Genomic DNA, 20,891 nt, shown 5'->3' on the forward strand with positions numbered 1-20,891 from the left:
AGGAATGAAAATCTGGAAAGAATTTGGGGTGGACTGGCCAACCCCCTTTCATTTCCTTCAGATGTTTACAATCTAGCACCTTTCTGAAGACAAAGATGGGAAAAAAGCTATTTTTTCTTTTGACTGAAGGGTGAGACAGGGGGGTATTAAAAACTGATCAATGTAATTTTTTTCACAGAAGTATTTGCACATCTGTGAAATAATGTAATTTATGAAAAAATCTTTTTATATGACATCCATGATTATAGCCTGATCTGGAGAATTATTCAAATATAAAATTAAATACTCAAACACTCGCTGCGCTGTGGATGACTGAGCTTTTACCAGCTGTGCATCACACTTCTCTAATTCTATTAAAAGTATAGAAGTGAGGCTTCCCAAGGATGTCTGAATCCCTTGTAAAAGGAATGTTACATTTCTAAATGCTTTATGATCAGTTGCTTTTTGTTTTTTCTTGATTATCATCACAGTTGTTGGGTGTTTTATCTGACTGTACTAAAAAAAAGAAGAGAAGAGGAATGCATACCCGTGGAGAGTGCTCTATAAATTATATTGTATTTTATTATCGCAGGGCTTAAGGAAAAATTGGCTCTTAGAAAGGTTAAAAACCTTTAAAGTGAATTCTTCTGTTTGGTTAAAAGTACTTTTGATTTAATACGATCCATCTGCAATCTGGGCCTGGCCTCCTCCCCCTTGGGGAATGGGGCGATGCCCACGGGACCAGGACAGGGCAGCGATTTCTGCCCAAACAGGACGGGTTTGGGTCGCCCCGTGCCAGCTTCCCTCCCAGCAAGGGACCAGCTCACTCTCTCCACAGACAGCAATTCCCAGATTTTTAAACAATTAATCCAGGGGAAAATGAGCAGACACGGGCGCTCCTGGGGGTAGTTTCACAGCCCAGTGTCGCTCCGCAGGAGCAGCCCTTCCGAAGGGAAAGTTCAATCCTATTTTCCAAGCTTAAATAGAAGCTTTGGTACGGATCCTGCACTGCTTGGACGTTATCCACAGGTTACAGATAGAATCACCGGGAATTCGCCGTGCCTTCCCATGCCACAAGCCAACATTTAACTCGAAGGGAAAATACAATTCCCCAAACCAACCAAAACGCCGTGGTACAAACCAGCCCTTAAAAGAGCCCCAAAATAGGCCACATTAGTAAAAGCCAGTTGGAGTTTAGCAAAGAGAGAGACAAAATAAGGGCTAAGCCATTGTTTCTGCTGCCGAAGACAGACGGACTTTAATAACACTTAACAGAATGATGCACATTAACGATCTCAGAAAGCACTTCTTATGCCTCATCCATCATGCGGAGGAGAAAATGAAGCCTTCGACAGCATTAGGAATTATTCTAGATCTTGTCAGTAATTCGCAGCTTCTTGGTAGTATCGTAACACAAATTTGTGTGGATGAGACACTGACCATTAATCTAAGGGGCTTTTTTTCCCTCGCTGCAGCGTGTGGAGAATGTATCAATTGTTTCATGGAGAAATTTCACAGCTGAAACCTTACTAAATAAAACAGGGGAGAGGAAAGAGATATAGACAGAAACATAAACAACTGCAACGCAGAGACAAATCATTATCTTTAAAACAAAACCCACCATAAAATCTCCATATGTGTGTTTTGTGAATGGGCAGTGAGCAGCCTCCTGCTCTGAAAATCCTCAAAATATGCTGATTATAAAGTTATGTTCATACGTACAAACACACTTAGATTTCATTTTCTGGGAGGCTTTTTTCTCTTTTTATTTTTCTGGAGTATAGGCAAAAAATTCCGATTCCTCCTCCCAAGAGAGCCCTGTGTTTTTTGCAAATAGTAGCAAAACAAATTTCAAGACAAAATACCACGCGACTAAATAAACAACAGCTTTTGGCAACCTCTTCCCTAAGTCGCAAGCTGCTGTTCGTTGTGTGATAGCTGTTGCCACTGGAATCTCTACTACAAAGGAAAAGGTCCATAAATATTTGTACAGCAAACTCCACAGAAAAAAAGCCTCCCTGAGTGCGCTCAGAATTCATTTCTATACGTGCGATGTAAAGATGAAAGCTAATGAGTTCTGTGGAGTTTATGATAAATTAAAAGTGCGGGGCTCCCCGCCCCGGCCGCGTGTTTACATGGATCTGATCCGCTGCTCCCCAACAAAACACTTGTCAGACAGAATGAGGCGAACTCGCCTCCGGATGTGGAGGAGCTGGATTGTCTCAGGGACAAAAAAAAACCAGATAGGATTTGATCAAATACTAATCAGGCAGCAATAATGTGGTATCCTAAAACACACCCTATTTTATCTCCAATGAAATAGTGACATCTATCCAAAAAGTCCTCAAAGAAACTTGGGTTTAGGTAATATATTGTGATTGCAGCAGATAGGCAGGATTAAAATCAGGCTTGATCTTCAAAGAGAATAAGAATGTATAGTTCTGTTTACTGCACATATATTTGTATATAAAAGATATGACAAATATTTCGAGTTCTTTAGAAGCCTGAATTTCTGTATTTTAAATTTTCACAGACCAAGTGCTGAGAAAGCGATTTGACAGTCCCAGGTAATAGAGGCAAATTAGAGATTAAACTCATTAGGAATTATAAACACTCATATAGTCTGTTAAACCCCCTGACAAAACCTGGAAATTAGAAATCCAATAACACAGCATCAATAGGGTCTTTAACGGCTGGACAGATGTTTAAACTGCGCGATGCTCGTGTGAGGAGTGAGATGGAACAGTCGGAATCAAGGTTTGCATTAAATAACACGGCATTGATGTCAGATCAGATCATTCATGTGAACTGGTTTGATCCTTTTTTTTGCCATTAATTTCCATCTCCTGTTATGGTCTAAATTTGTAATTCATTTTGCATATTATTAAACATTTTTCTTGTTTGCAAATATGCAGATGAGTGAGGCAGCTCTGGAAGGTGCCACACAGAGCAAGGCTGTGTCCAAGGGGCCACTGACCCCCAGGGCTCCCCTCCAAGTAAAAACACTTCGAAAATAAAATATTATCTGCAAGCTTTAATTTTTTGGCTTAATTAATTAAATCACAGAGGGAAAGATAGTGAGAACAATCACCTCACTAAGCACAACTCAGTAAATCCCAAGGAATGGCCACTGGGATAGCAAAAGCAAAATTGTTTGCGTTCCTAATGTTGGGTCTGACCTGGAAAGGATAACAAAAGAATCTGGCATGAATATGTATTTTTATAGGGAGTGCTGCTGGTAAACAGACCGAATAAAAGCGAGGGGATTATTTTAAAATAGTTTCTCCTAAACTCTCAATATGTTTAATCTGATGATACGAAAAACCATCCATAAAGCAGAAACACATTCAGCTCTTACAAAATTCTGTACAGAGCAGTGAAAAGGGTTTCAGCAGAAGAAAACAAACAAACAGCAGAAATCCTGCAAAGCTGCGGCGTCTCCTCGCGCCCGCCTGCTCTCCAGCGCCGAGATAAAGACCCAATCTGCTCATCAAACACCTCCGGGCTCGGCCATCTAATAGGAACAAATTGGCAATGACTGCCCAAGCAAGTAACACAGGCCCACTGATTTGTAGATTGATACTGATGCCTAATGATCCCCTTGGGCAGATCAATAGCAACAATCCTCATCCCTGCCTTTCTTCTTTATTGGCACGGCGGAGCGAGCGCGGGGAATCGTGTGTGTGCACACGGCTGCAGGTGCCGGACGAGGAGGGCCGGGCACCCCAAAGGGCCCCTGAGCCAACGCTGCCTTGCTGTGTCCTCGGGGCTCGGCCTGCCCACGCTGCCCCTTGGCAGCCTCGCTGCCTCCAGGCGCGGTGCCCTTGGCACGGGGCTCTGCTGGCTGTACCCCAGAGTGGGGCACAGACAGGACGGGCCTGCGGCCACGGCGAGAAAAAGCACAGAGACCGGGATAATGAGGGAAAACCCAACACTGACCAGCTGGGCTGTCTGAGAGCTGAAGCCAGCGTGGCATTTGGGTGGCAGAGCCATGTGGGACACTGGGCATGCTTTGGAGAGCAGGGCACACAGGCAGGTGGTTTGTCCTGCTGGAACTGGGTTACACTTCTCTCCTGCTGCACAGGCTCTCGCCTTTTCCCTCTTCTCCCCTCAGCTGACTCCTTGTCTCTCAGTGCACTACACTATGATCAATCAGGCAGTATCAGCACAGGGGTTTTGTTCTGTTACCCTGGAGTCACTTTCATCTGCTGCTTCCAGCCCCTAATTCAAAAGAATTAGGGATTTTCTATTTATTTATCAATCTAGTGAATACGGTGATGCCATTAGTAGATCCTTTTACTGTCCCTGGTAATACCTAAGAAAAACGAATGGAGTTGCTTTGCATTTGTTTTTTCCCCAGTGAATTAACGCCAGTGATGTTCTGCAGAACCACACATGATCATTGCCACCTCAGGGTGCTGGCAGACATCCCCAGCAGCACTCCACTCCCCTGGAAATTGCTCTCTCTCCATGGAATAACCGCGTATAAACCTAAGACATGATCAGGTGTACCCAAATCACCAGATAGACAAACAGAGGGGAAGGAAAAATATATCACAAAGTTTGTGCCTCCTGAATATGAAATATTAATTTTGCATTAAGGTGTGTGTCGTCACCGGCAGCATCCCCCAGCCTGGGTGCACAGCCGGGGGTGCTGCCCGCGGCCCCACCAGGCGTGGGGAGCACAGGCACCGATTTTAAATCCTATTCAGACTCGAGATCTGCTTTGTTCAGCAATCACCCGGCTACTCTTATTCTTCATGGCTCTTTTATTAAAATGTGGATAAAGCAAAAGGCAAAGGATAAAATTAAATTCCATTGACTGTAAATTTCTAAATCATCCCTCCAATAAAGGATTTTCCTTTAATAACAAAAACGCCTTTCCCATCTTTTTGCCGATCTTGGAGTATACTCGCAATAAAACGGGGCTGCGTGAAAATCTTTGTAACTCGACCCTTCCAGTGCATAAATTCATAAAATCACTTTCCAAATCCTGTCTTTTCTTTCCTTAAGTTCCCGGGCGTGGGGGTCATGCCCCCACCCAGCCTTGACCATCTCAAAATTCAAATTCCCACTAATGATGAGTGTAATCATTGCAATCACCATAACCATCATCATCGCCAGGAAAGCCGGGTCCTGTTGGCCCCTGACATCAATCAGCGACGCGGGGGGAACCAGGGTCCCCCACAGCCCCCCGGCAGCGATCGCGTCCATTCCCCGCCTGTCGGGGTCACCCCCGCTCCCATCCCGGCCTCGCACCTCCGCCGCTCGCAGGGCGGGACGGGACGAGTGCGACGGGACGGGCGGGACGGGGCCGGTGCCCCCCATGTCCCCACATCCCCCCCGAGCCCCGGGTGGGAAAGGAGCGAGCGAGGGAGGGGAGCGAGGGGAGGGGGAGCAGCCGCACGTGTGACGCGCCCGGCCGCCCATTTGCATATTCACATCAGCGCCGCGCCCACTTAAGCAGCGCGAGGCGAAGGTGTCTCCTCCACCCACCACCCACCCACCCACCACCCACCTCCACCTTCCCTCCCGCTCCCCACAAGCCGCGCTCCCGGCCCAAAAGCGAGGGCGCGGGGGGCCGGCAGGAGGGTGGGCGCAGGCTGCCTTACCTCTGCTCCCGCGCTACCAGGGATTCCCCGTGGTTCCGCCAGGAATTTTGGAGAGCCATCCTTCAAGGGTTTTTAGTTCTGTCTTTCTCTCTCTTCCTCCTCCTCCTCCTCCTCTTCCCGTGTTGTGACTGGGTTTATAAAAAAAAAATAAAAAAAAAGACAACTCCATGTAAGCTCGCAGCCAGGGCACGGCGAAGTCTGGGGCTCCGAGGGGAGGGAGCAGCGGAGGGAGGGTCACAGCTCCATGCCTTACAAAAGGCAACCCAAAGCCTGGATATTTTTTTAATATCCTACACAAAACGCCGCTGCACATATACACGCAACGCAGGCCCCAGACCTGGCGCTAATTAGGTTTTTGCCAAAAACTGTCGAGGTTCAGCCTATGACACGAATAAACGCAACGGGGCTGGGAGTTACGAGCCCTCACCTGCCCCGAGCCCCCCCGGCGCTCAGCCCTCACCTGCCCGAGCCTCCCGGAGCGGGCGCCCAGGAGGGCGAGGGTTTATGGGGCGCGTCGAGAGCTCCCACGACGGCGGGGACCCAGGGTCAGCCGTAACCACGCGGCACCGACCTGGACTATTTCAGCCCGAGTGCTATTCCAGGGGTATTTTTGCACAAATTAATTTTACTATTTCACAGCTCCACTCACAGTGGGAAAAAGGAAAAAAAATAATAATGAGGGTTGTGTATCCCCTTGCAAACGTCACAGAAGCAGCATCGCGTGTGCCGGGACGGGTCTTCAGGAGCACAGGCCTATTGTTCTAAGGACACGGCTTTTGTGAGCGGGGCAGCACAGCCAGGCTGGAGCAGGAGGAGGAGGAGGAAGAAGGGAGGGAAGCTCTTGCACAAGCACACCGTGCACTGCAGCCACTGTTTCACACCCTCGCATTAGATGTTTGCTGAAAATACAAGGTGCACACGTGTGGCACTTTTTCCAAACATGTCATTACTGGGAATGATTAAGGGCTTCGTTGCTTCCCTCGGTTTGGATTGCTGCTGATGGCTGAATTCCCTTGTACACCTTGCAACATGATTTTAGTGCGAGGATCGGGGGGAAAAACAGCACTTTATTAAATGTTTTTTCATATGCGGAATATTTAGGAAACAGTCAAATTTATTTTTGCAATTGGCAAAAGCAAATTTGCTCCTAAGCTGAACCGCCACAAGTTGTGTTTCACGCCGGTGTACATTTTACGGAGAAGTTACAAACCCCTGAAACACGCATTGTCTGTCAAAGGCTGGCATGCTCCAGCCCAGGCGGGCACGGAGCGGTGCGTCCATGCCCCAACTCCGTGTGCGTGGGGAGCTGAGGGGAGCGGCAGGGCCGAGGCAGACAATGGGAGCTGGAGGCGAGCAAGGAGGTAGAGGGAGGTCTGCCCGTGCCCCCCCAGCCAGGCAAGCAGGTCACTCCTTATCAACCGGCTAAGCAAACGCCGAAACAAAGCATGGGGCTGGATTTTGACGAGCCAGACACACTTTCTTACAAAAAATCATTTCCCTGCCTTTGTTTCTCCTCTTCTCCTTCAAAGCGAGGGGAAGAACAGGCTGCTGTGTTCACACTGGCTTTCCAAGGGAAAAAAGGTGATTTTTAAGAATCTGCCCACCAAGCATGAGTTACTTGTCCTCCCCCCTCCAAAAAGAAAAAGGAAAAAAGAAACCTCGACAACTCAAAGGATTCCTGAAATAAAGAAGAAAGAAAAACATCCAAAACATTAGACACAGAAACATTATATTTCAATATTATCATATGAATTAAATGTAATCCTTGAAGCGACTCGTCCCAGGGGTCACATATTAGGCCATTTTTTTCTTTTTTTTTTTTTATTTAATAGAGGTCACCCAGGCTGAAAAGCAGAACCCAAATGAAAAGCATCTTCAATGTGGTTATAACATGAGCTGGACGAGGTCAGGCAGTGTCTTGTATGGCCTCATAAAAAATACATAACCAGACAGCCTAATAGTATTTCTTTGCATTCATTTTTGGATGGGAGCTGGCGGGTGGGGGAGGGGGCCGGGAGAGGGCCACAACTGCCTGTGCATTTCCATAATGGGCAGTTTCTCCTACGTTCCAGTTAGGGAAAAAATGAACATTCATTTTAACACATCCCTGGGTTAGTTCACTTTAAAGAATCATCCTACAGACAATTCCTGTGGCCCCGAGAAAGTGCGAGAGGATCGCCTGTCTCTCTCTCTCTCTCACACACACACGCGCGCACACACATACGTGTTCACTGCAGACATGCTACTGTCATGCTTAATTGGGAGTGCAACCACCTTGGGCTTCCTTTCATCTACACTGGCTTATCGATGTTGTTATTTGTCCATACACACACCCAGGCTGATGAATTTGAATTATTTCTTTTCTGAAGAGAAGCAGAGGAACCCCCCATTCCAAGGAGTCCCTCTATCCACACTCAGCAGGGAGGGGTTTGCCCACCGCTGGGATTTACACAGGTTTTGGGTGGGAGAGGGGGCAAGAGAAAGGCAAGGCGTAAAAGGGGAAGGGGGTGTGTGTAAATAAAAATAACCAGTGCTAAAAATGCCGGGTGAGAAGAGAATCTGTAAATCTCGCCTCCCTTCCCCCTCCCCAAATGCCGCCTGGAGCCGGGTGACCCTGCGGGGAGCGGAGCCGCAGAGGTGACCCGATGCTAACCAGCCTGTTAGAACTAATAAGGTGTGCGCCTAAGCCAGGGGCTGACACTGGGGCATTGTGGAAATAACTCTCCTTGTTATTGCCCATCCTCAGCTTGAAATTTACTGCTCCTTTGCATTATTAAAGAGACAGCTTGCGTGCACGATGGGGGAGAGGCTGGGCAGGAGGAAGAACCACACACGCTTTTTTAATGGTATGTTTGTGCTCTCTCTAGTCTTTAGCTTCAGATTCTGAGCATTAAAGCATGCTAGGTTAATAGGTTGTTATTTATTATTTGAATAAAATCTGGTTTAGAAAAATTTTTTTAAAATTTTTTTTAAGTTTTTATGGCAAACGGTCAGAAAAAAAGGAAAGGTGTGAAACATCTCAGAGAAGATCAGGCCGGGGCCTTGTGGGACAAACCCCGCCCCAAATGTTTCCAGTGGCAGTGCTCTACATTTACATCAGATGTGAGCAGAGCTTAAAACACCCAGTATGGTGGATAACGGACTGTGTGATGGAAACACAAAAGGACCTGCTGCATCGTGGGGCCATCCTCAGCAGGACCACGTGAAATGGTGTCAGAACACCTGAAATCATTCCAGGATTCTTCGTTCTGTAAATACGGAGCCATTTGGCATCTCAGGGGTTTTGCTTTTCCAGCACTCGGGCAAATGATAAAACTCAAAGATGAACACGGTGGAAAAATCTACTTTGTCTCAATCCCTGCTCCCACTGCTCCTCCAGCACCCACCCTCCACCCTCTGAGCTGATTCCCACAACATACACAGGATAACTGGTGAGACTCCCTGGAGAGGGTCCCTGCCAGGTCCCTCCAGGGGGGACACACCCCAACCCCATGATGTACATTTGCACCTGAGAGATCAGATTTTACAGAAACTGAGCTAAGCTGCTCTTTCAGATGCTTTTTGCCTTCTCTGAGTCAGTTTTTATGGACAGGCATTTTCAGCTTGGCCTTTGAGGGGCTGCAGAGCCCATCTGGCACCAGCAGGGCACAGGCAGAGCCTGCAGCCACTGCTGCCAGGGGAGCCTCTACCAGAATTAGGACCCAAGTATTATTAATTTTCTGCAGCTAAGCAGCTGCGTGCGCATGGGAGACATTGCTGAGAATGGGTATCAACGATAAACAACATTCTCAAGGTAAATACAGAACAGGATTGAGCCGTTCATGGCAATTGGCTGAGCCAAGGGTGGCTTCCATGGAGCTGAGCTGAGGGGGTGGGTGGTTTATGGTCAGGGATTCCACAAAATCAGCTACCAGGGGGATCTGAGAGAATTCTTAAGAGCACATGAGAGCCACAGCAATTCTTGAGATGTCCAAGGCAACTGGGTTTTCCTGCATGTTCAGAGACATTCTTCTGAAAGGTTAATGTGAGCAGCTGCTGGGGAGACCTGGGATGACAGTGGGAATCAGTGATGGAAATTTGATGAGATGCATGTAACTGCCATTACACACTGAAACAATGTAAATGTTATATATAGATAGTCCTGCACATTTGGGGACCAGAGGTGGGGTTTGAAATGAGACCCCCAAAGCACACTCTCTCTTGGAGAGCCAGCATGTCCCACAGCACCTTGAACAGGTGTGAACATGTCCTTTGCTTCTGTCCCAAACCATCCTTTCCCCATCACAACCAGCCAGAGTCAGTGACATCAGTGCACAGAGCAGGTTGAAATACTTGCTAAACATTGTGGGAATAAATTACAAATGAAAAGCTTCAGAGCAAGGGCTAACTGCCTGATAAGGCAAGGAAACTATATCAGGTTTTTGAAAGCACCAAATATAAACAAGGAATTAAAGCTGATACCTGACAAAGAGGTAGAAACAAAGAAGAAGCCTCGCTGCCCCCTCCCACTTACTCCCTTTCTGGCATCCTGATTTCGTGAATCATCCAAAGCAGCCTATCTGCATCTGAACATACAGATATTTCCAACTCCTCCGTCCCCAAAGGATGAAGTAACTTTTATCAGCGCATTGTTACATGGCTGCACTTTCCTACACTGTATTTGATCATTTCTGCATACAAACATATTTAATCCTATCCCTGCTATAAGGAATAATAAAAGCAAGAAGCATGATGCTCCACATTTTAGTTGGAATATCCAAACGTTTTAGGGTAAAATCAAAGGTGTGGAGACTTGGAGGACTGTGTTAAGCAGCTCTTGTGCTCAGCCGTCAGGTGGTAAAGCTTAAGTAACAAGAGTATTCGAACCATGACAATACTCTACTGGATTTAAAAATACAATTTTCAGAACTGATTGCCAAACTCTGATCTCAGGAGCATGCCCAATTTTTTTTCAGCTCTTACTAGCTGATCCTATAAAAAATACTGTTTCTCCTTAGAAACCCAGGCAAAGTCAGGCTGCCAGAGAGGAGTGGTTGGATTGGAGGGTTTCTAATCTCCCGCAGCTCTCACAGCAATGTCCTCCTGAATGGATATCAAAACCACACTTACAAAAACAACAGCCCAAATTACTCCCTATGTAACAGGCTGTATCAGTCCCCCCATAAGGCCCTGTGGTATTTGCCTGCCTCACTTCTTTAAACTCTTCGAGGATTCTCTTGCCATTTTGGATTCTCTGGATTATAATGGAATCACAGAATCACAGAATGTGTGGGGTGGAAGGGACCTTAAAGCTCCTCCAGTCCAACCCCCTGCCATGAGCAGGGACACCTTCCACTATACCAGGTTGCTCCAAGCCCCATCCAGCCTGGCCTTGCACACTTCCAGGGATGGGGCAGCCACAGCTTCTCTGGGCACCCTGTGCCAGGCCCTCCCCATCCTCACAGGGAAGAATTTCTTTCCAGCATCTAACGTAAATCTACCCTCCTGCAGCTGAAAGACATTTCATTCATATGTTATTAATCTAAAATCTGCTTTTCCTGTCTTTGTGGTCTCTAAAATGCTTGGAATTGTTGGCTGTGAGGCCACATTGTCTGTATGGTTTTGTACTGGGCAGAGAGAAGGTAGAAGGTGCCGGGTGTCACCTGCCATTGAATTCTGCTCAGGTTATCAGTACCTCCAGAATAAGCATGTTGTCATTCCTAAATCTGTAATTCCATGGATGTGCCCATCCGCAGAGCCCCAACAGGCAGGACCACGAGTAGAAGGCACTGAGACAACACCCCTGTGCTGCCCTGGACTCCCTCAGGCTTCTGCCAGAGCTCTGATTCTGCCTTCCCCTGCTCCCAAACATCCCAGCAACCCACAGCCACCTAAAACAGCTTCAAAACAACAGAAAATCCTGCAACTAATCCTGTAACTTTATTATATCCATAACAAATGTACAGGTGCATTTTAAGGCATTCTTTTGGGAAACAAATATCCAAATGTTTTGTACAGAACAGGACTCACCTGCTCAATTTTCTAAGCCATATCATTCTCAGTTATTGAAAAACAGCTTGCAAAGCTTTTAGCATCCAAAACCTAATACTTAAATATATGAACCCTCTGCATGTGTCCTCTGTAAAGTTCTGAGAGGGTTTGGGGTTTTTGTTCATTCTGGTTTTAGTGCAGAACTGGTACAGAAGACCAAGGTCCCTGTGGTGAAGGTGTGGTTCGGGCCCTGGACATGCCACCTGCTGCCTCCTGGGCTGTGGATGGTTCCTCAATGCTCCTGCAGCATGAGGGCAGTGATTCTCCTCTCCATGACTCATCTGTTGTAGCTATTTAAACTAAAACTCCACGAGATAGGGAGTGAAATTTTAGCTCCTCACAGCCCAGTGAGTTTGGCTCACTCCTTATAAACACACACGGTCGGTCGGTTAAGCGAGTTCAGGTGTCTGTGTAGTGAAACCCTGATCTGGGCTGTGGTGTCTCAGTGCTTTTAGAGTGCTAAGAATAAGGATGTGGTGGCATATCCAGGACTATACTGCAGCCACAGAAATGTAAGGTCTCCGTTTTCAGTCATCTGAACGCTGCCAAAACCATCTATGCAGAAAAGCGCACCAGCAGCGGTCCAGGGTGGGTGATCAGGGAAATGCTTCCTCTTCTCCACTTACAGCCAGCAGTGCTGCATCCGTGTGGAAAACAGAGCAGGAAAGCAGAAATCACAACTGGGATTTCAACCCCGCAGAGAACTGAATTAGGAGTGAGAGCTGCAGAGAAGAGCAGTCTTTCCAATGTAGCTGTTCTGGAGGGAAACTGTGGTATGGAACTTGTGGAGAGGAGAACAGGGAAGCCTCGGGGTGTTTCAGTGCCTGCACCACCTGGTTCAGGAGAATCCTCTGGCTTACAAGAGGCTCCTCCATGAGCAGCTGGCAGCTCTGCATGGAATAGAGAAGGTCCTGGAGAAGACCCGGATTCCCACCAAAGGACACAAAAGGAAGACTACTAATCATTAAATAAATCAGCAAATCTGGCTACAGCTGAGAGTGATGTGGAGGAAGATGCTGAATTTCTCTCAGTGATGAAATTTGCTCCTGTTTAGGCCTAATCTGGGAAGATATTTCAGAGTCTAAAAGACTTTCTTGTTAGGGGAAAATAAAAAATATTCAGCTTTTTTTGTTAAGGATCAGGCTACAACTCCGAGCTGTCATAAGAATGAAAATCTGTTTTCTGAACATCAAAAAAATAGAATCTCACCCTCCCCCCCCCAGTGGTCAGTTGATGCAGAATAATGGCATTAATTTTTTTGTTGCTGTTGCTTAAGAATTTCAGAATCACATAGTCAATATTGCAATTTAACTATTAAGAGATGGAATGAGTGTGCTTATCTTTCAAAATTAAGATCTAAAATATTCTACATCATCTCAATATTAGTGTTATTCTCATTTCTTAAAGGGTGTGGGTGTGGCTCTGCACTGTAAGAGGTACAGAGTAATTCTGATTGGATTTCCTTAATGAGTTGGGGCCTATGTTAATAAAAACCAATGCATGAACTTTAAACATACCCAGTTGTTCCCAAATGCCCTTAATTTGGAATAAGGACGTCTTTATTTTATTTCATTTAATGATTCTTAAAGTTAGGACCAAGAAACCACTGCCACTAGTGGAATTCCTTTGAGTCACCTTGCACAACCACACAGAGCTGACTCATTCATAAATTTTACTGTTTAATGGAATTCTAGAGACTGTAGTTAAAGAGCCAGTGGTTTAGAGAAATTAAACTATGCCAAAAAAGCCAATTATTCTGGATGGAGTGATCACGAGTTGAACTATACTGGTACAGGAGGTGTAACCTTCCTGTGTCACCAGGTCCCAAACAGCTCAACTTCTCCTGAAGCTCAATGGCCCTTGTGTTCTTAAATCAGACATTTTTGGAGAGACATGCATCCATTTGAAAAATACCAAAATAGAAGTGAAAGAAATAAAAAATTGTAAAATTATCTGGGTCAAAATCTGGAGTATGAAGCCATGAAACTGAACCTACATCCTTCTGTCTCCAGCTTGCTCCTCACCTCCCTCTGCCTGCTCTGGATATATATGACACAGGGAATAAACAAAATCTCTTCCAGAGGGATCAAGAAGGGCATTGTAAGAACAGGCAGTCAATTAAATATTATCTGCAATTGTTGTGCCACATCTTTAAACAAGAAAGCACAAAGCCCATTCCCTTTTACCAGCAGCTTACTCATGTAAGTGCCAGCTGACAAGTCTCATGCACAATGAAATAGATATTCCTACTAACTCCATGATTATTCCTGGAATTGTAAATACAGGGGGTGTTGGCACTGTGACTTTAACGAAAACCACAAACTATACACACGGCACAGACGTTCTTCTGCACAGTTTAGATTTAATCTCCAAAGTCGTGGCATATGGCGCAGGCGGTTTTTATACAGAGACATGGAAATGTACACAGAAAATTTACTCCAAAATAAGGCAGTGCAGACTCAAGCCCTACCGAGGGTAATTTTGTGTTCATTAATTGAAACAGAATCAGCCCAGCCCAGCTGCCCCTCAGTGACTCCCCTTCCAAGGAATTGAGAACTGGGGCCAGCTCTGGTGGGGTTCCTGCGCCATGGCCCCGTGACCACGGACTGCGATCTCTGGATCCACACCTATGACCTCAGTTTGGAATTGGTGATCTTGGAGGAAGAACCAGTCAACTGGCTCCAGCTAATTATAACTTAATTAAGCTTAAGAGAAGTTTTTCCTTCAGAAGAATTAAAAACCTCAGTTGGTTTTCAGCAGAACTATGGAGTTTGCCAAGTGAGCTGAGCTCATCTCTCACTCAGTCAATCACAAACTCTGTTTGTGATTCCGATCCCACCATCACCACCGGCTTCACTCTCTGCAATGCCTCTGGGAAGGAATTATCCCAAATGTCACCATTGCTCTACTTGATATTGCCAGCTCAGTCTCTCAGCGGGAGGCAAAAACAGCTGGACTCTCAAATAAGATTTTGAATTTAAAAAATGTAATTATTTGAATTAAAATTAGTCTCTTCACATTTTTCGTCTCTGCATTTCATTGTTAAATTCAGATCTGAAATTACAGTTTCCTTTGCTAGTTTTATACCCTCCCTTTCTACCCTAAAGTTAGGATAAGCTATTCCGAAAGGAGAACGAGTTTTTGCAGAAGGCACACAGAATAAAGGACACATGGGTTTAGCACCAAATAATTCCCATCTGGAAGTCTGAAGCCAGGGCTTCAGGAACTTTCACCTTTTATTTAACCTGCTTATGCCGATCACAGTTCCAAAGTATGTGGACATTGTACTTCCTAAAGCTAAAAAAAGCACTGAAAACTGATCATAAGGAAGGATTTAGGGGGAAAACAACCCAACCACAAAAGAAACAAGTGTCTAAAACGACAACTGGACAATGAAGAAAGATGGCGACTTCAGCTGAAAGGAGTCTCAGTTTCTCAGTGATATAAAGTCAGCAATTAAAATAGAAAACCCAGATGACAAATGGAAACAAGGCAATAGGTAACAAGTAAAATCAACCAGAAGCTGTGGGCAGCAGGACGTGAGCGGGGGAGGCTGAAGAGAGCAGGAAAATGGTTACAAAGTTGGGATATTCAGCTTTAAAGTGTAGTAGAACACACAGAAGTCATAGCTCTGATGTAAAACCACGAGATGATGATGACAAAGTGGAAAACAAAGCAGAAAACCTAGAAATCTTCACAGTTCTTACTTCAAAGGAAGGATTTTGAGAAAGTTACCAAAGAACTATGAAGCACTTAAGAGGTTCATAGTGCTGAGCTCTGGTGAAATTAAACAAGGCTTTAGCGACTGGGAGAATTTTGGTCAGTTCTGGGCAGAACAGATGTTCTCCGACACCCACACCTGGCTGAGGGTCAGGAGGCTCAGGAGGGTCCACCTGGGAGCAGTGGCTGGTGGGCAAAGAACTGATCCCTTCATGAAGAGCATGGACCAGCATATGCAGGACTGTGCCAGGCACGGCCTTGGGCAAGAGCTTAAGAATCCTGAAGATAGTAATAATAATAATAATAATAATAATAATAATAATAATAGAGGAAGAACCATTATTGATGATAAAGATGACACAGAAATCACAGAATCAGAGAACCACAGAAGGGCTTGGGTTGGAAGGGACCTCAAAGCCCACCTCATTCCACCCCCTGCCATGGGCAGGGACACGTTCCACTATCCCAGATTGCTCCAAGCCCTCCCCAGCCTGGCCTGGAACACTTCCAGGGATCCAGGGGCAGCCTGTTCCAGGGCCTGCCCATCCTCACAAGGAAGAATTCCTTCCCAGTATCCCATCTAACCCTGCCCTCTGGCCGTGGGAAGCCATTCCCCCTTGTCCTGGCACTCCAGGCCCTTGCCCCCTCTATGTCTTATACTTTACTGTGGGAAAACAAAAGATCTGGTGGTGAAGTTAGGAGATGACTCAAATGAGAATCTGAGGATACATTTTCTTACCACGACTGTGATTAATCTCTGCAAAATGTTCGGGGAGGAGGAGTTGATTCTCCATGGGACAATTTTAACCCAAAATCAGTGCCATTCTTGAGCAGAAGCCCAGTAAATATCCAGTTTTGGACTAGAAAAATCAGCAATTAAGAAAACTCCATTTCTAGAGAGGTCGTGCAGCCCAAGACTTCTGTGGCTTTACATTCAAAGGTGGAAAAAAACAAACAAAAAAAAACCCCCCCAAAACGCCCTCAGAGCACCCTTACCAAGTCAAACCCAACCACTCCAGTGTCAGCACTCTCTTGCACTCAGGGTACTTCTCTGCCCTTTTTCTTGGCAGTAAAGTACTGCTGGCCACAAATGCAGGGTCTGGAGCATTTCTGCCATCTGAAGGACGAAACAAGACTTTTAACATGTTTGTTTTGAAGCACAATTTACAGCGAGGATTTAGGCTGAAACCGCATCCCTATGCTGAAGAGGGGATGAAAGGCCCAGCAGGGAAGAAAGCAATAAAAATATCATTGTAATTATCCCAAAGTCAATCATCGTCTCTCTCCAAGTGGGGCAGGGCATGGGCAGGGGAGCATGAGGCACGTGTCCCTCACACAGGGGCACACGGGGCCCATGGGGCACCTCAGGAACACGACACACGGTGCAGACAAGCCCCATGTGTTCTGCCTTCTCTGAAGCCCTGGCTCAGCCCAGCTGTTGTCCTTGCCCCTGTCCCCACTGGTGCTCTGTGTCCTGCCAAGGCCATGGTGCCCAGTGCCATCCCCAGCAGATTCCAAGGCCTTGCAAGGGGGTCACGTGGGCCAGAACAGCCCCTCGCCCAGTGACCCCTTGCCACCCCTTGCCACCATGGCAGCTTTTCCATCCCTGCCCCTTGGAATGTAGGGAGTGAGAGCGCACTAATTTGAATTCATTTTCATCCTTATCAGCTCTGAAAGATGCACAAAAAAGAGAATTGCTGAGGAGCTTTGTGCTTGCAGCCACCACGCGGGTTGGGTGAGGACATGCTGGTAACGTCTGGAATATCTCTTTTTAAATGAGGAAAAAAGGTGGGGGGCTTGGAAAACAGGTTTTAGTGTCCCAATGAAAGCATGACAGCAACAATTTATAATTTTCTGCTGTCCAGTTCCCTCCATATTTCTCCCTGGCTGCGCATCCCTCTTCTCCTCTCCCCCCCATCCATCCTCCATTTCCAGCTGACTCCTCGGCACCGCTCTAGCCTCCTGTGAAATGGTGGCGTGCAGAGGGAAGGGAGGAAGAGAGGGAGGAAGAAAGGGGCTACAGTGGGGAGGGCAGGGGAAAGAGAGAGATTGAGAGAGACAGAGAGAATGTCAAAGCTCAAGTCTGGCATTTGCCTATTTAAATTCAATCACGCAGCCCTCGCCGAGCTGGAAATGGATGGCCTGCGTTATGAATTTCTGATCAGACGGCTGATAGGTTATGAGCGGGGACGTAATCCCATTGAGGAAGGCTTTTTCCCAAGCAAGGGCAAGCAGTAACTGCCCTTCTGAGATGGCTCTTTGCTTTGCCCTTTTTATATTTTTTTTTTTCCTTTTCTTAAAAAAAAAAAAAAGTCCAAATAAGCATTTTTATGATGATAAATGTGTAATAATGATTCATTCTGCCTGCGTCTGAAATGGGAGATGCCTTGGTGAAGCAGACATGCGCTCAAAATAAACTGCCATATTTTTTCTTTTTTAAACCTAATTAGAATTCTTGCCTTCGCTCAGCTCATTTTGTACCAACACTAGTGATCTAAAAAGAAAGTGAAACGAATGAACACGTGCATTGAGACTGGTATTTTTAATACCCTGCAGGGTTTTTAATGTTTTATAGCTTGCCTTTTTTAACACAATGTGTTTACATAAAAGGATACAAAAATTTTTTTCTTCAACTGGCAAGAACTTCTGGCACACTGTGAGGCAAGCCAGAAATTAGCTCAGAAGATGATGTTCTCTTACATCTACCCACATGACGCGGTTATGTTGTACTGAATTAATTGAAATAGCTGAGGACACTGGCAGATCTGCAGTAGCCAAATTCACCAGGCAGGGAGAGCACAGCAGCCACAGTGGTGTGTGCCAGCCCCAGGGCCTCCACAAGCTCGCACACAACTTTTGTACTCATCAAAAGTAGAAAATGGAGTTTGCTACTTAAAATTCAGGATCTATGTGCTGAAACAACACCCATCCCAGTGTGCAAGAAACCAGTTCTGGGGAGGAGGATGTAGGGTCAGGACTGCACTGACAGGGCTGGAGCTTCTGAAAATAATCCAAACCTTCTGCGGACACAGGGGAGGAAGGGAAGAGCGGGGAAACATCTCAGTGTTGGTGCTAAGCAGGAACTTGCTCTTGGAGCTGCATCTCTAAACATGTTTCAAAGTGCAAGGAACATGGAATCACAGAATCCCAGAATGGTTTGGGTTGGAGGGACCTCATCCCCTCCCACCCCCTGCCATGGGCAGGGACACCTTCCACTGTCCCAGGTTGCTCCAAGCCCCATCCAACCTGGCCTTGGACACTGCCAGGGATGGGGCAGCCACAGCAGCTCTGGGCAGAAAGAGTCCCCTGGGACCTGGGATTTAGCAGCCACCTCCCACCAGTCTGGAGCCAAGTTTAATCTCAAAAATGCAGTTCATTCAGAAGATCACAGCTGCCAAAGTACCAACTTTTCATGGTTTTCCTCATTTTGTTCAAATCCTGGATCATCAGCTAAAAAAGCAGAGTGTTGTGGGCAGTCCTCCAGGACTGCTGGGCCAAAGTACCATGTCCTGCCATAATCCAGACCCTCAGGTGACCAACATCCCACCTGTGCCCACCAGCACGGCCAGCAGGGGCCAGTGGGGGAGAGGCTGGGACAGCTTCTGACACAACAACCTGATTTTCTCTTTTAGGACATTACATTGAGATGAATCTGCCTGTGCTGAATTGCCAAAGCTCCATGCACAAAGGGAAAATTGTTAAACAGATATAATAAAGTGATTTTTTTACCCTCCTGACAGCATCATAACTGCAGAATTTCTGAATTTACACATACCAAAAAGGAGGGTCCCAGGAAACCCTTGCACTGTAAAGGGCTGTTTTTCCTGAGGGACACAAAAAGCTGATGATCCAAGTGGTTTCCAGCTTTCACATACTCAAATGGTTAATTTTGCTCAGTATCTACCACAAATGGGCCAGAAACCTGCAGCTGATAATTATGAAATACTGCAGCCACAAGGGAGTTCCCTCCCCAGCACCACTGGTTAGGGATTGTCTTATGTCCTGGAGCTGTCGAATTTTGATTATTTAATTGAAATTACATATATTAGCATGGGTGTTCTCATTAGCCATAAAATAAAACATCTAATCTTTTCCATCTTGTTGCATCAACATCTGGTGGTGATGAACTCTGAGGGCTGCAAGCCCAGAATGTGAAAACATCAGTGTTTAAATTAGTCACCTTTTAGTGTCACTTCCTGGCTTCTTGCATTAGGAAAAAGGAAAACAAAAGGGAAGGAGTGGGAACGAAGAACTGTGTAATATTAGCCTTCTTTATCTCCTTTTATATCATATGCAGAATAAAAAATTTGCTTTAACTGAGGTGGAATTGTCGATTATCCAGCATATCACAGAATTTATTTTCAATTACAGTTTCTAACTATCTTCCATTACCAGATCTTAAACCCAGGTGTTGATATCCTCCTTCACAGGACTGATCAGTTCCCAACAACCAAGTGAAACTCCAGAAAGATTATTTTTTTTATTATCTGTGTTCTAATCAAATACAGGAATTCCTAAGCTGGTGATTACAGCAGTGCCACTTGTATTTGCAATCTCTGCTTTACATGTTTATTCACTAAATCAAAAATAGAGCACAGATAAAGAAGCAGCCTACAATAATAAAGCATCTTCTTGCAAAAAGCTTTGAGTGCTTTCTCTAACTTATCATTAAATTTAAACTCATTTTTCCCAGTTTTCACTTCTGCAGTTAATAACTTTTATACAGCTATCCTATAATTACATTAACAAAAAAGTAAATTTCCCCCATTTCTCACTACATTACCGGTATTACAGCGTTAATGGCAAATTAACCAGTAAACCTGCAAATTAAGTCAACTCATCTTCCACTGATAGGGCAGAAATCTGTAATTTAGGCAGGTTGGAAGTTTTCAGTGCTTTTTTAACTATTGTCGAGCTTCTGCTTTTCCCAGTGTACCAGTAAAACCCACACAGGAGCTATTGCCATGTTCTAATCACCACTCAGCCCTTTTTAGCTGTTTCCTGAAGTACGGCCAACATGGAAGTGCTCCAGTGGAAAGCGACCCACGACATTCCGCCCTGGACTCCGGGACACGTCAGGGGAGGTGGTGGCACACCCGGTCCCTGGCAATGCCAGGAGCCAGTGAAGCACCAGGGCTGCTCCAGAGAGATTTGCTAAGGGTTGTCCTGCACTGTTGTCCTACGTAGGCAGTGCACAGCCGCAGTGTGCAGTCATGTCCCTGCTGTGTTATCCATGGAACATGGCAGTGGAAGCACCACCTCTCCCCTGCAGGGTCAGTCCTCAGCAACCACGTCAAAGCCCTCAGTGCGGGAGAGCTTGTGGAACATCTACTGCATGGAATCATGCAATGATTTGGGTTGGAAGGGACCTTAAAGCTCATCCAGTTCTATCCCCTGCCATGGGCAGGGACACCTTCCACTATTCCAAACCCCTCCAGCCTGGCCTTGGACACTTCCAGGGATCCAGGGGCAGCCACAGCTTCTCTGGGCACCCTGTGCCAGGGCCTGCCCATCCTCACAGGGAAGAATTCCTTCCCAGTATCCCATCTA

The 20,891-nt window shown here is 46.0% G+C and overlaps 1 protein-coding gene across 2 annotated transcripts in view; it reads right to left on the reverse strand.

Annotated features, from left to right (window-relative positions):
- Positions 1-5,711, reverse strand: part of ZFHX3 (zinc finger homeobox 3) — a 396,997-nt gene extending 391,286 nt beyond the window's left edge. For both annotated transcript variants that reach the window (XM_048316338.1, XM_048316337.1), the window contains exon 1: positions 5,592-5,711. The gene's annotated coding sequence lies outside the window, so the exon portion shown is untranslated. The remainder of the gene's footprint in view (positions 1-5,591) is intronic.
- Positions 5,712-20,891: the final 15,180 nt, after the last annotated feature.

This window comes from Corvus hawaiiensis, chromosome 12, assembly GCF_020740725.1.
Source record: "Corvus hawaiiensis isolate bCorHaw1 chromosome 12, bCorHaw1.pri.cur, whole genome shotgun sequence".
Lineage (NCBI taxonomy): Eukaryota > Metazoa > Chordata > Aves > Passeriformes > Corvidae > Corvus > Corvus hawaiiensis.